The following is a 14,376-nucleotide window of genomic DNA, read 5'->3' as shown; positions in this document are numbered from 1 at the left end:
AGTTACTACATAGTTACCCACATTGTAGTCATTTCTCTGTGCCGTTCTAATGTGCCAGTCATATCCACTCAACTGTGAAATGGCAAAAGACAATAATAACCCTCACTTTTTGTGATCATCACTATTTTGCTTTGTTATCTTGGTGAAAGATAATAAATATGTCCTCAATTTGTGAAGATTTACATCAGCCACTGGTTTTAATTCGTAACCGTTTTGACAAAAACGAATTTGGTGATCGGTGACATTTTCAAGGAAAAAAATTTGTAATCATCACGTAAGCAATATTTTCCGTAGTAGAAGATTTTCAAATATTGTTAGGTTATTCTTAACTCGGGAACCTTTCTGTTTATTTAAAGAAATATTTTTTTAATTTTATTTAATAACCTAGTTAAATTAATATAAATATTTCATTTTCTAACTACATAAATCCAGCTATATAATATGAATACACACGACAAAAATAATTTCACATAACAGAACAACAATACATTATATTTTTTCAATTATTTTAGATCAGAGGACTTTATAATTTTGTTCATTTAACTTAAGATTGAACCAAAGATGGATTGAACCGTTGTTTTTTTTAAATTTATTTATTCGATTCTGCGTTTTCAGGCTATCGGGAAAGAGATTGTAAACTTGGATACCCTAATGGCCCATGATTCTCTTACAAATTTAAATTTTACTGTATTATTAGTGTAGAAATTTATTATGTTAACGCTGAAAAGGCAAAAACGCGTATGCGACAATTTAGTCAAAAATGCGTTAGTCATAAAGTTTTCATTAGATTGTTTGTCTATTCATAACAGAATAATAAATTAATTTTTGATCAAATTGTCGCTTTCGTGCTTTTACCTTTCCGTCATCGATGTTGTCTTGTATGGTGTTTATGTACTTGTAACGTTTTTATAAATGTTTCCTTCGAGTGTATCAGTCTATTTTTTATTTTGTAGATTAATCGGCATATGTTGTATTCATGCAATTTTCTAATTATCAAAAAGTAAATTTCTTGGTATTGTTTTTTCGTCGTTTATATTTATTAATTCAGTTGCAATATCATCATTGTAAACTCACACAAATCGATTTAAACATTGATATTTAGCTTTTCAAATTTTTGCACAACTCATGTTTTTTTTAAATTTAATATGAGTAACCATCTTCTGAATTTTCGCAGCCCATAAGTAGTTATTGGAAAAACGACCCCCTGCACATCTGTGCCCGCTGCCGAATCCTCACACAAATAACCTCGTTTGCAGCAACCACTGTAGTGTTTGGGCGTTACGGTGCTTTTATCGAGGACCTACGCAGGAGATGGATTTTATTTTCAATTACAAGTAAGGTTTTCTATTCAAATCAGGAAAAGTGAATTTGTTTATCCCAAAAATAACTACGTAATTACCCTTTTTAATTATGATTTTCATTAAGTTCTCCACAGAGGAAAAAACAACAAAAACTTTAAAAGATAAGTAAATATTATTTTTCGTTTCTGTATAGCAAAATCGACATTATTATAAGCATGATATTTTACCACAAAAAATCAGATATTTCCTGACGCGTTAACACAAATCATAATGTGTGTGTATTTACTGTGCAGTGCAAAAGTGACTTTCTTAGGGTAATGTATGATTATTCCACTTATCTCTATAAATTAAAACAAAAATAAGACACCTACTCCAATTTTGACGAATTTGGTATGACCATAAAATTTGTGTATAAGAGTTATCCCTGTTGTATCATAGGAACGCAGACACAAAACCTAATAATTAATATAGACACACGCGAAAGACCCAAAAGTAACCGGAATTTATTTATAGAAAATCTGTTATTTATTTTAAATATTAAAACTTTGATGACCTATAAAGTAATCTTGGTGCAATTCACTTATCATTTTTTATTCCTACAAAACGGTGTTTGAACAATTCGTTAATCTTGATACCCTATAGTAATTCTCTCGATTTTTCACTTCTTCATAAGCGCAAAATATATTCTTTTGAGGACTTGTTAAAAATTTGGACTGGTCTGTATATGATGAATAGATAGTTTGAAGCACGAGGGTTGTGCTGTTTTTGGTCGAAACTACAGAAAACTAAGCTCGGTGAGGGCACCCCTCTGCCATAACAGGTATCATTTCTTTCTCATTATAGGACGCACCTTCTCAAGTCTTGGAAAAAAATACTAACAGAAACTCCACGAGATTTCAATCAACTTTCATCATAATCAAAAGTTCGTCAGTGGCCTGACGGCTCTCAGATAAATTTTTGCCTCGTTTTTTAAGTTAATCTGGCCAAAAAACCTCCAGATAGGGATTGATTTTCAATCAACATTTTGCTTAACGCAAAACCGTTTGTAAACTAGAGTTTTACTCAGAGCACCATTTTTCGAGCTGTTTATATCATTACAATCGTTATTACCCTAACAGAATGCAACATTACACTGTCCAGGAAAAATCGTAATAAGCCATTAAAATCGGGGAAATATCTATTGAAAAGAGTCTCACAAAAAAATGAAAGCCGAACGCGGTTTTTTACAACAACGTCAACTAGGTTCAAAGGACTCTCGCTTGGTAGGTGTAAGTTGTGCTAGAAAGGCCTGCCTTCCAGAAGAGAATTCCGATTACTCTTAGGTCCCTTACGTCATTAAAAAAAATTAAAACAATTTATTTTATTTTATTTATAAAACCCGCTATACTTCCATGTAGTTCGTCAGAAGGTTAATTTCATAACAATAAATTATATTAGAGTATTATGTAGAAAACGGAAGTATAGAAGAATGATACCTGTATTATACCTAAATACATACTTAGTATACAAAAATACTCTTATGATAAAGATATTAGAATACAAAGAAATAACATACGCATACTAAACATACTCGAACCCAAACAAACTCACCAATTAATAGGTATTATCATATTAGCCTAAGAATACACACATAACAGGCAACCGCTTATTTTTCTTCCCGAATTTCACTTAGTAAAAACAAAACTTAATAAAAAGCTACTCGTGTTGTAGATACGTGTTTACATTTTGTATCCTCCAGTGGAGGGTATGTGGAGGAGCTCCACAGCCTCCATAGATTACGTTCATAGGCCTCCTGTATAAATCCAATCTCCCAAATATTCCAATAAACTATATTTATACAATATTAATTGTAATAACCAATCATACTTTTTTGGTAAAATAAAGTAAAACATACGTAGTCTGGTAAAAATATAGATCGAAGAAAATCTTAATATGAGAAGACCATTTTGGATTAATCTTAACAATGTATCGGTTGGAATTATTAATACCCTTGGTTTAAGTTGATACTATTTCTACGTTTCATTTAAGTAGAATTAATATATATATTTTTAGTTTCTTTATAAAAATAAAACCGTAAACCATTTGCTTCAAATGAATTTGATCATTAGAAATGTATGAACGCAAACAAAAAATACGACTTTGTCGGTAAAATTATCTGTGACAGTATCCCATGATTATTTTTTTGGCTTAGAAAATAAAATTCTTCTAATTTTAATTTACAAAAGAAAAAATCGTCCGTTATTATACTTCGTTAGCCAAGCGATTATTATGCCAATTATCTGTATCCGTAGTGATATTATTCCTCTTAATTACTTCTACGTACGTAATGTTGCTACCCTTAAAAAGTCAACTAAATGTCAATTCGTATTAGATTATTGGTTTGAACAAGATGTTTTAATGAATACAAAATAAAACAGATAACATATTTGATAGATGGCTTTACTAAACCAACAGCCTCCTTCGCTGACACTGCGAGTCGATGCAGACGGGGGCCTAACAAAAAGCGGCGAGATGTGTTTTATTCATTTCCATAATGGGCCAATGTCAGGATGCGATATCGTATGTGCAATGTGCATACGCAAGTCGGAGCCGGGTGGAGCGATCTCAACTTCAGACGTAAAAGGACTCGAGGGAGTGGTACTAGCCATACGGTACTGCTTACTGCCGCCATGTGCTTGCGTTATGAATTAAATTCGCTTTGAAGTATTTTGCTGTTTTATTAATATTTTATGTAGACAAACTAGTTGTGATGGCTTATATGGATGCAGTGGGAAGTTTGCTGAGTATAAGTTTCCTTATCATCACGATCTCCATCCTCAAGTGCGAACCGTTAGTACTGGGCAAGTGGCAAGACTTACAAGATGATTGATGAAATTGTTGTATTATTAGAATCACCATCTTGTTTATGAATTATAAATAAGGGTAATCTCGGTAGATGAGGCAGGTTGACACATAGAAATGACTGCTGGCTTCGTATGCACGAGAACCGTTAATAATCGGAAAAATGGAGAAAATTTAGGTAAGCCAATTTTGAACAAGAAAAAAGTGTAGTAATTCATTAATTATATCAGCATTGTTTAGTTTAATAAAAATATATTCCATTTATAACTAACAAGATATACAAATAAATTTAAAAAACTGGTCACATAAAATGATAAAATTCTTGTTTATCAATTTGACGGAGATCTATGACAGATATTATCTCCAGGTTGAAGATTGTCCTGATGATAGCCAACCTCTGATGAGAGAGGACACGAGAAAAAGCATCGTTAAAAAACCATTAATCAATGTGCTGATAATGTTCGTTTGATCTTTCCTAAAAACAAACGCAATATTTTTACAACTTAATGTTATCCGTGTTCAAAACTTGGCAGCATTTATTCAATTAGCAGTCTGTTTACAAGAGTTTTGAAGGTATTTATTACTTATTCAGAGGTAGAAGTTGTAATACATTGTTACATGAAAGCCAACACCTTCAAATTTCGTTCTTGCAGAGGCAATCTAGATTGTAGCCTTTCGGCCTATTTTTGGTTTTTCTCTTTCGGGTAAAGCAAATTAATATCTTCAATGATTTGTGATAAATATTGTTAAATTTTTATTGCTGTCGTATGTAGAGTGCTGACCAAGCGATAAGTATTCACTTATAAGTGCTATCATTTTTCCGTATTCTCAATTCAATTTCTTCGCGTTTACTGTTGTCTCCATGCGATAAGTAGTCACTTGACTATTAAGTGCTATCATTTTTCCATATTCTTAATTCAATTTCTTCGCGTTGTTGACTGTTGTCTTTGTGCAGGGCACCGATCAAGCGATAAGTAGGCACTATTAAGTACTATAATTTTTCCGTATTTTTAATTCAATTTCATTCGAGTAATGTAATATTTCTCCTTGCCCGAGTAACGGGGTTGATGTGAGAATCATGTTCCGCCCCATTACTTTACTAAGTGCATTGCGACCCCCCCCCCCTTCGCCACCCGGACCCACCATCTTACAGACTCCACGGTAAAATTAATACACTAAGCATGCGATGTCTAACTGTACGGTAGTTAATGTACCGCTAATGTTAAGCGCATCGTTCTGCACTGTCTTTGAGAAATGCCCCCGAAGAACGCTATATATTTTATAATAATTGAATATTCCAGTCTTCCGATATATTAATACGGCTTTTCTGATGTTGGTTAAAATATGGATGTAATGAATAGAAATGTGTGGACTGAAAATAATGTTCGTTCTTAATTTGCAGTTATTATAACTATTATACTAAGCTTTCAAGCTACAATTCTGTTATAAATAGATTATACACCACTGGTAACTAGTATGCAATGTTAACTTATGTTTTAATAAAGCCTCTCACGAAATACAAATCTGTACTGATTACACATTTTAGCAGTGCAAGTTTTAAGTACGTGTATTATTTTTCCTTGTTGACTATACAGCGTGTTCGGGGGTAAAGTGCGCTAACTTCGGGGGGTGATTCTACATGATAGTACAAGTAAAAAAGATAATTTTTTTCTGTTTGAAAGTCTGTAGTTTTTGGTTAAAAAAATTGAATTGTTTTTATTGGAAAATAAATATCCCTCTATGGAAAAATAATTTTGTACGGGAAAATGACGGATGCAACCGAAGAACTGGAACCAGGTTTACAACACCTGCCACCCAAATAATCTTTTCATTAAAGGAATGCGCCAGACAAGATTATATATCAGCTGTAAGAAGGAGACGGGCCAATAACCTTTCATATGTAGGCCGATAACATTTGAATTAGGGAATGCCTCGGTTCGGGAGTCATATTAAAAATTTACCTACCTGCCGATCTGTTATTCTTTTAAAAACATTACGAATCAAATCGTGGCGTTGTCCCTGCGATAGGTATTGAATCACCGACAAAAAAATTAAATACCTATTACAAATTAGGCCAACCAATATAAATTCGCAGTATAAAAATACCTATCTACAGAGTACCTACGAACACCACCAGCCGGGACAAGACGCAGGGTACACTCAGTCGAATAGGGAGGGAGGTTTTGCTAGCGTATGACCGTCCGAATAGAAAGCGATCGGATGCAACCAAACAGAACAAAAATGAATACTTATCATCTGTTATTTGACCTTTTAATTTACAAATTGGGATACACAAGAACAAATCTAGAGTCAAAAAAGGGAGATGGTAATCTCCGAAATAAAACTACCAACCGAACAACTTTTCTCAACAGGTTCCCTTTCAAGAGGTAGGCAGCCTCATAAAATTAAATGCCAAAATCAAACCAATTATCCGTTTATACCTACCTGAGAGGATAGGTTTTCAATAGAAGATATCCATACCTAATACACGAGGGAACTAGTAACCTCATAAAATAATTACTAGAACTAAATATTAAAATACAGACATTCCTCATCCTAAATTTGACATCTCGAGTAAACCTTACATATATCTCACACGATACTTGGCTGAATGGGTAAGCACACAACTTATCCATAGAAGCAAACATAATGTCGACAAGATTGTCGTGTGTTATCTGTGTTATTGACCTAGAAAGGGATGTAAGTTCCCGATGACGTGGAATTTACAGCGTTTTCTGGAGGTGGCATGTAACTTGAGACCTTACGTGTCACATTTTCGTGACTAGATTTGTGACAAGGGATGTCATGGTTTTCCCTTTCTACATTCAGTAAATTAGATTTTCCTGGAGGTGTAATTAGGTTGGGGCATTTCTGAAATTGGTAAGAAGACCTGGTTTTCTTTATTCTGGCGTGAAGGTTGCCAATTTGGAACAAGGGGAGACCCCGCGAAAGCCCGTCAGACCCGGTCGGTTCGGATATCCAGACACGTAGATATTGATTGCCTTGTTCTAATTATCATCCATCAGATTTGTTTGGTAAAGCGGAGGAGCCAACTTAGCTTAAACAAATTCATTTCCGTTCCTCTTCTTTCCCTCCCAAAATATACATATGGATGGCGCCGACAACTAACACCATAAATTTATCGTATGTATATCACATATATAAAATCTAACACTTTATCATACTCACATTACCCTACGACAGGTAGAATCACGTAGCGAGTTGGAGAGCAGGCGAGACAGAAAATAAGGTTTATGAAATGGCTTTAAAACACAGCGGTAATGGATTCAACTCACTCTATCTCAAAAAAACCAAGGGATACCACATACATAGATAATCAGGTTTCTATATCGAGAAACAAAAAAACAACACAACGTTCGGTGAGACCTTTTTATACTGAACCGTCACGTGAAATAATTACATTCAAGGTCGTAAAACACGTAGACAAACTAGGATGCACACACTTGAATGGGTGTGTAATAAAGAGAGAGAGAAGCAAAGGGTTGTACAGACGGCAGGGATGATATTCCTACCCCGGATATATACATAATCAAAGCCTTATGGAAAAGTTACCTATGGAACTTAAAGAAAATTCATCGCAGAAGGAAAAGTTTTAAAAGTGCAGATCATTACATGTGTAACAAAAATATATTTAATAAAACGAATTTTCCATTTTAAAACCCAAGTCTTCTATTTTTTATATGAATCCCTCAAGAGGATCCAGAAACCAGTGGGACTGTGGCATACCCAAAATGAGTATATTATTGTGAGAAAGAGAGGAGAAGAGAAATATATGGAAAAAGCAAGTAATACTGGCTAGTCACAACTGGCCATCAAATACAGCTAAGGACATTTCAAGAATGCTCACTTGCTGGGGAAATGAAAATTTTCGATAAAACGATTCAGAGTTTCTACAACTCTACGATAAGTAAATAACTATGTGGACATGTCAGTGTGGCGATATTGATGAATTCACTTAAAAGCATATTTGGAGTGTCAGATTAAGTACCTATCTATTTTATTAAGTAATTTTATAAGCTTTAATTAACAGGTAGTTATTTACTTGAACTGGAAGCTTTCGTTGCGCTCTATTTCATAATAACTGTTATTAAAGATTTCATTTAACGTTCCCTGAACGGAACAGAACGGTGTTTAACGGGGACCGTTTAAATATTAACAATTCAAAATGGCGGTGATCGTCAATATGACGGTCATTAAATTTAATGGAGTTTGAAACAATCTGACCTTAACTCTTTTTATCGATGATTCGTTTTGGATTCGAGAGATTTTAACTTATCCAAAAATGTACAATAAATGTTTAGTACGCTTTAAAACAACCTTTTTAAGTAGAAATTTATTTACATTTCTTCATATATAGTAAATACTGTCCCAATGTCAGGTAGAAAATTCTTTTTAATTACAACGAATTGTGAAGTATTTTGATAGTTGTATAATTTTTTTTGTGATTTTTCTAAAAACATTTAAATAATCATCACGAAAAAATAAACATAAAATAAAAAATCATAATTTATGTAAAGTACCTAATAAATTTTTAGTTGATTACTTACTTAAATCTTGATAAGAACGAGCTCTTTCGTTATGAAATTTAGACAATTTTTATTATTCTAGAAATTCAAAGTTGAGGAAACTTTGTATGTGAATTATTTATGTGTCAGACTATGGTATTTCCAATTAGGGAAAGGTAGAATATGGAAAAGAGGAAGGTGGAGAAATACGTGGCTATTCAGATCTGGTCTTCAAACATGGCTAAAGCCATTTCAAGCAACTTTTCAATTTGAAATGATGGTCTTACACCAGGCCGATACTGAAATTATCTTCCACCATGGAACGTGCTGAAAATAGGTACCTATATCGAATAAAATTTATTTTCCCACAATGGGATTTAAATCAAACACCCCCGGATCGCTTTAAACCTTACCCCTTAATTGAACTTAACTGGAATAACGTAAAAATGTAGAATAATATTTATTTGTAAATGTGAAAAAAGAGCATTGATCAAAGAACGTATACTAGGAAAAATATAGGAGGCGGTTACGGGAAACGCCTCCCCGGAAACCTTTTATTGGATCAACACCTCTGTCAAAGGTTTTTTGTGTATTGTATTTATATTTGAATTTTTAACACTTTATACCCAGTGTATATCTTTTCTAAAACTGATATAATAATATTCTATTACATACGTACTAAGATTTTGCCCACGAAATATGCAAGAATTTTAGCTTTATTAACATTTCAAATTCAATGAAATTTTTTATAATAATATCATTCCTTGTTCCCAATATACTTGTCTCAGTAAGCCTAAACTTGTTGCAGCTTCTAATAGGATAGCCAACATAACTTTAAGACGTATTCTGGTACATTGTTATATTCAAATCATTTTTAACTTATACATAAATAAACTGATCCATGCTAACTCAACACAGTGACTATTAAACAAACTTTTAAAAAGTGAGATAAAGTCATTAAAAATTATGATTTTTTTTTAAGCTTACCTAACCTAACCTAACCTAACCTAACCTACTTAACCCAGTTAGTAAAGTTTTTGTTTCATCACTTTCCATGACTTTATATAACTTTTTAAAGGTGCGATGAATTATCATTTTGATGATTTATCCGGTCACCAAATAAGTAACTAAGCATATTTGTTACGTGAAGTGGTTTACTTTTTGGTGAATTAGCAGGGGTGACCGGGTTCATGTTCTTCGCCCACCTGTTGCGATGCGAGCCGTATCGGGAAAAGTCGGTTAAGGGCGACCCTTTGACCTGTCAAGCCGAACTATTTCGACCCATCGCCTTGTAGGACTACAGTGGGAGATATGGGTTAATTTCTCATGGAAACTGACCTCCATATTCCTAACCAACTCTCATACCTTTAGTTTTCCAGAAATTCCTTTTCATTAAAATATCTTTCACACAGCATCCTTAAATATGACAGTGTAGAGATTATGTAAAAAAAGTTCAGTAATAACCACCGGAGAAGCAATAATTTCATACAAATTTGATCAAGCGCTGACGGTCCGAAAAATAACTACGTGTAAGTCTGATTTTCAAAAAATAGTAGATAGGTACAAAAAACTATTTATTCATACCTCCTACGAACCCAAGCCATCTGAATGCATATGTGATAGTTATTTTTTTCTTTTTCATTCAAGTTCGGGACCGCATTGATCTTTGCCAATTTACAAGTAACGCCGAGAGTTCACAATTTATTCTGACACATGTATTGAGTTGCAGTCGTTCCTTGTATTTCCACTTCAAGTCACAGGAATTCAAATCGTGAGAAATTTCCTCTGCCGATCGCTGGCGGGCCCGGGGACGTTTGCAGTATTGAGTGAAAAATTGGTTTACCTTCGCTCGCGTCAGCTGCAGGTCTCAACAGGGCACAGGGCTGTCACCAGGTACGATGTTTTACCAATATTGTTTCAGGCGTCACGATACTTTATCGACACGTTTTCTATCGATATCAAGTGACATCTCTACTGTGAGGATTCACCCAATTCTGTTTTTAAACATTAGATGAGTTCATCAGAATACTGTCTAAAAAAACATAGTAGAGTCAAGTTGGGTGACCGTACGCAGTGGGAAAGTGTACTCAGTGACGTATGCGACCAATTAGTCTCTAAAATCTTTAGTGTTTTAGGTCGCTTTGAATCGGGTTGTGTGTACAGTAAGCCCCACATTAAAAAATGACAGGCTAATTGCTCTTTATTATGGTTTTTCTTATTGGTTTCGCTTCTGGTACCAATGGGTGATTTTGGGTAAACAGATGTGTCAGAACGGTGTGGTCCATGAAAGTTTTTATTAAAATGAAGATAACCATTCATCTTTTTTTTTAAAGTTAATTTCACTTTTTGTGATGAGGTAAGTGTGCAGGGAGTAAACTTACATGGACCGTGTTATTTCAAAACCGTGATAAAACCGAATTGACTATATGTATCATGACAATAAAAGAAATGTTATTATTTAAAATTAGAAAAACGAGGTGGTAGTGCATGGACTTTAACGTATGACCTTCAGTCGTCAAGATTATTGATCAACCATCAATCTAATCTGTGAGGAATGTTACAAATTTTATGAACTAAATTAAACAACCATGTTTATAATTAAATATAAATATATATTCTCTTGAAAAAAACACAGCATACACTTTTAAGATATGTAAATTGTAATACTCCTATTAAGAATAAAAACTATTACTGTCAAGTAAAAAATCTGAAATTAATGAAGCTTTCCGTCAGATGATTCGTATTTATCAATTTTCTTTTTAAAATCATTAATTCCTTTATTGATAGCCCTGCATTGATAACATTTATTTGATTCCATGTTCCTAATGGAGTCACGCAAACTGAAAATATATATTTAATTGCAGCAATAATGTCAATACCAGTACGTTTATTAACAGCAAAAGAATTAAAAATAGGTTTTTTATTTAATAAAATAATAAAATTATATGTATGGTTTTCAGGTCGAAATAGGGAAAGTGTATTTAAACACATTTGTTTGAATCACACGTTCGTTTTTTTCACTTCCCGACTTCTGATCGCACTGAAACTCGGCAGATATATTGGTTGTCAATGGCATTCAAGCGCACACACGCATTTTCAGAAATTTAATGAAATAATAGCTCAACTATGTTCGATCAAAACCTCCTATATCACAAGGCCGGGACAAATTTGTATGGGAACCTTTAAAAAGTGTATTTTAATTTTTTATTTTAAATATAAAAAACATTTGAAGATGTTTTAATGAATAAGAATAAATTGAAAAAAAAAATTTAAAACGAAATTTGCGCTTTTGGTTCGATGCGTAGGACGTGGCGGAAAGTCAAAACTACAAAGACCACTATTCAGAATAGAAACTTTGCTTGAAATATTTTCCAACCTTCCTATTCTCCATCTTCTTCAACTACCCAGCCTCACATCATTTTCCAATAAGGGGTGCCACACTCACTAGCACCAGATGGTTGGGAGCAGTTGAGACTCGGTATTCACATTATTCTTCAGTTTATTAATCTGTCAAAACATAAAAAAATAATTAAGTCTCGATAGATCTCGACTAATAATTGCCCATTTTTAAAGGTCAAAGCTTGCATGCGTAAATCGAACAAAAACACCTTTTAAAAAAATGTGAGAAATAAATAGTTTTTTTTTTCTTTCCCAAAGCACTTTTAGTGGGCCCCTATTATTCATCGTGAATATTATGGAAACGAATACTGACTTCAAACCGTGCCAATACGAGGTTTAAAACTGTCTCCACTTCACTTTTATAACAAATCTTTTATGCATGTAAGTCTCTTCGGGTAGGAAAGTGAATGCATATTTTATTAAAGTAGTTTATGAATTGAATTTTTGAAGAAATTTTCTCTTACAATAAAATGTAAATCATTCTGTTCTACACTTGTAGTTCTGTTAACAGTAGACTTCGCGCTATGTTGATTATGCGCTCTGGCGGAATACAAAGGTACTGTAAAATACGGCTACTATCTTGACAGGACGGACCGGACACGAAACAAACAAACAAACAAATTGGTCGAGTTAAAACAGGACTTCGCTACATTTAGTCAACAATACACAAGAAATGCTGCTAGAAGAATAAATTTTTACTTTCACTTCCGTACAAATTAAAAAAAAAAAACTATGTTTCCACAAACATTCATAAAGCTTGTATACGTAGGTAACTGCCCGCTTTGTTTTTTAAATATGAATTAAAGAAACGTTCTATCCAATAAGATAACAAAAAATCAAGAACAACTGAGAGAACAAACACTTTACCAGCGTTTCCGGTAGCTTTTCCATTTCTGTTTGCATATTTCTATGACAGCTTCTTCTTGCTTCGTTAAGTCGGATGGCTTTACTTATTCTGTTTATGTTTCCTTGGTCGGTTCCAGGAATTATATTAAAGTAAAGCGATTTTAAATACAAGACTAAACGGAATATGATGTGATATCAGATTCATGCGACAATTTAGGATGAAATTTTTAATGTTTATTATCCACCATACAAACATTTCTGAAACATCATTAATTCGTCCTTTTACATGAAAAACCTTTTTTATGATTGATAGCCAAGTTTTTAGGGGAAGAATTCATGCCTTTGAACTAAAGGATCGATGGGTCGCTCCAACCCCGGCTGTTTCAAAATTAATACGGTTTTCGGTAGACATAAAGTAGCTAAGTGAAAAGGATGGAACTTAAAATATTTACGGATTCTCCTCGTCTAAGCCTATACAAATAAAGATTACATTAAATCTGTAACATGTTTGTGGATTGTACAGGACTTATTTATTTATTTATTTTGCTCTACTGTGGAATTTCCACTGACTGCAATGAGAGCTGTAAACTTTGTAAATAGTGCAATTTGTGTGCGCTCTCTGTGTGTAAGGCAACGTTAACCAAATAATGTCGGACACAACCTACTCGTACAGTGACTAAATCAAACAAAACGGTTTGAAATAAATACATTTCTAATTTAACTTTACAAATGTATTCTGTCACGTATTTTGTTTAAGCATATGATACGTGGTAATAACTAATGCCCTGTGAGAGTCCACACATTTGAATCATATAAATTATACTGTTTGTGTGCCTTTCGGAGCTCTTGTAAGTTTGTGAAACATGTCAAACGCTTTAACATATGCAGTATTTTTTAAACAATGCCCGTTTATATCAATTAATCCTTCTTACATTATTTCTTCTTATCTATTTGTACTTTCTAAATTTAAATATTAAATTTTAAATACTTAAATTTTAAATACTTAAATTCTTAACATTAAAATTTGTTATGAGTAAGTTACTTCGAAAATATTATATTAAAGTCAAATTAAAAACAAATATCATATCAAACGACATAGATGTTCTTTGAAGCAGTAAATAATAAAGAAATATAAAAAATTAAAAAACTTTTTTTTTTAATTATATCTACTGTTGAAAAATTGTGCACACAAAATATAATATTGAATAATTGTATAGTAAATTGAATTTCTTGGTCCTCCTCACTAGGGTAACCAGTGCTGAACAATTTTGATGGAGTTTTTCAACGGTATAGGTGGTCAAACACGGAGCATTTACTATTGCTTTCAACGCTGAGGGCTCCTCTCTCGAAATGACAAAAAGCCGTGAAACGTGTTGAAATTTTGGGCCAAATGAAGTTTTTTTTTAAATATGAACGGTAAAAAGAGGCTGTAATTCCACGGATGTGTGCATTACCTACACATT

The 14,376-nt window shown here is 33.3% G+C and overlaps 1 protein-coding gene across 1 annotated transcript in view; it reads right to left on the bottom strand.

Annotated features, from left to right (window-relative positions):
• The window catches only part of LOC149412410 (glutamate receptor 1-like), a 342,856-nt gene that overhangs the window by 282,890 nt on the left and 45,590 nt on the right, over window positions 1-14,376 (bottom strand). The window lies entirely within an intron of this gene.

Source organism: Hesperophylax consimilis, chromosome 23 (assembly GCF_061612785.1).
Source record: "Hesperophylax consimilis isolate HC1 chromosome 23, BYU_Hcon_1.0, whole genome shotgun sequence".
Taxonomy (NCBI): Eukaryota; Metazoa; Arthropoda; class Insecta; order Trichoptera; family Limnephilidae; genus Hesperophylax; species Hesperophylax consimilis.
This window is presented reverse-complemented; position numbering and strand designations above follow the sequence as displayed.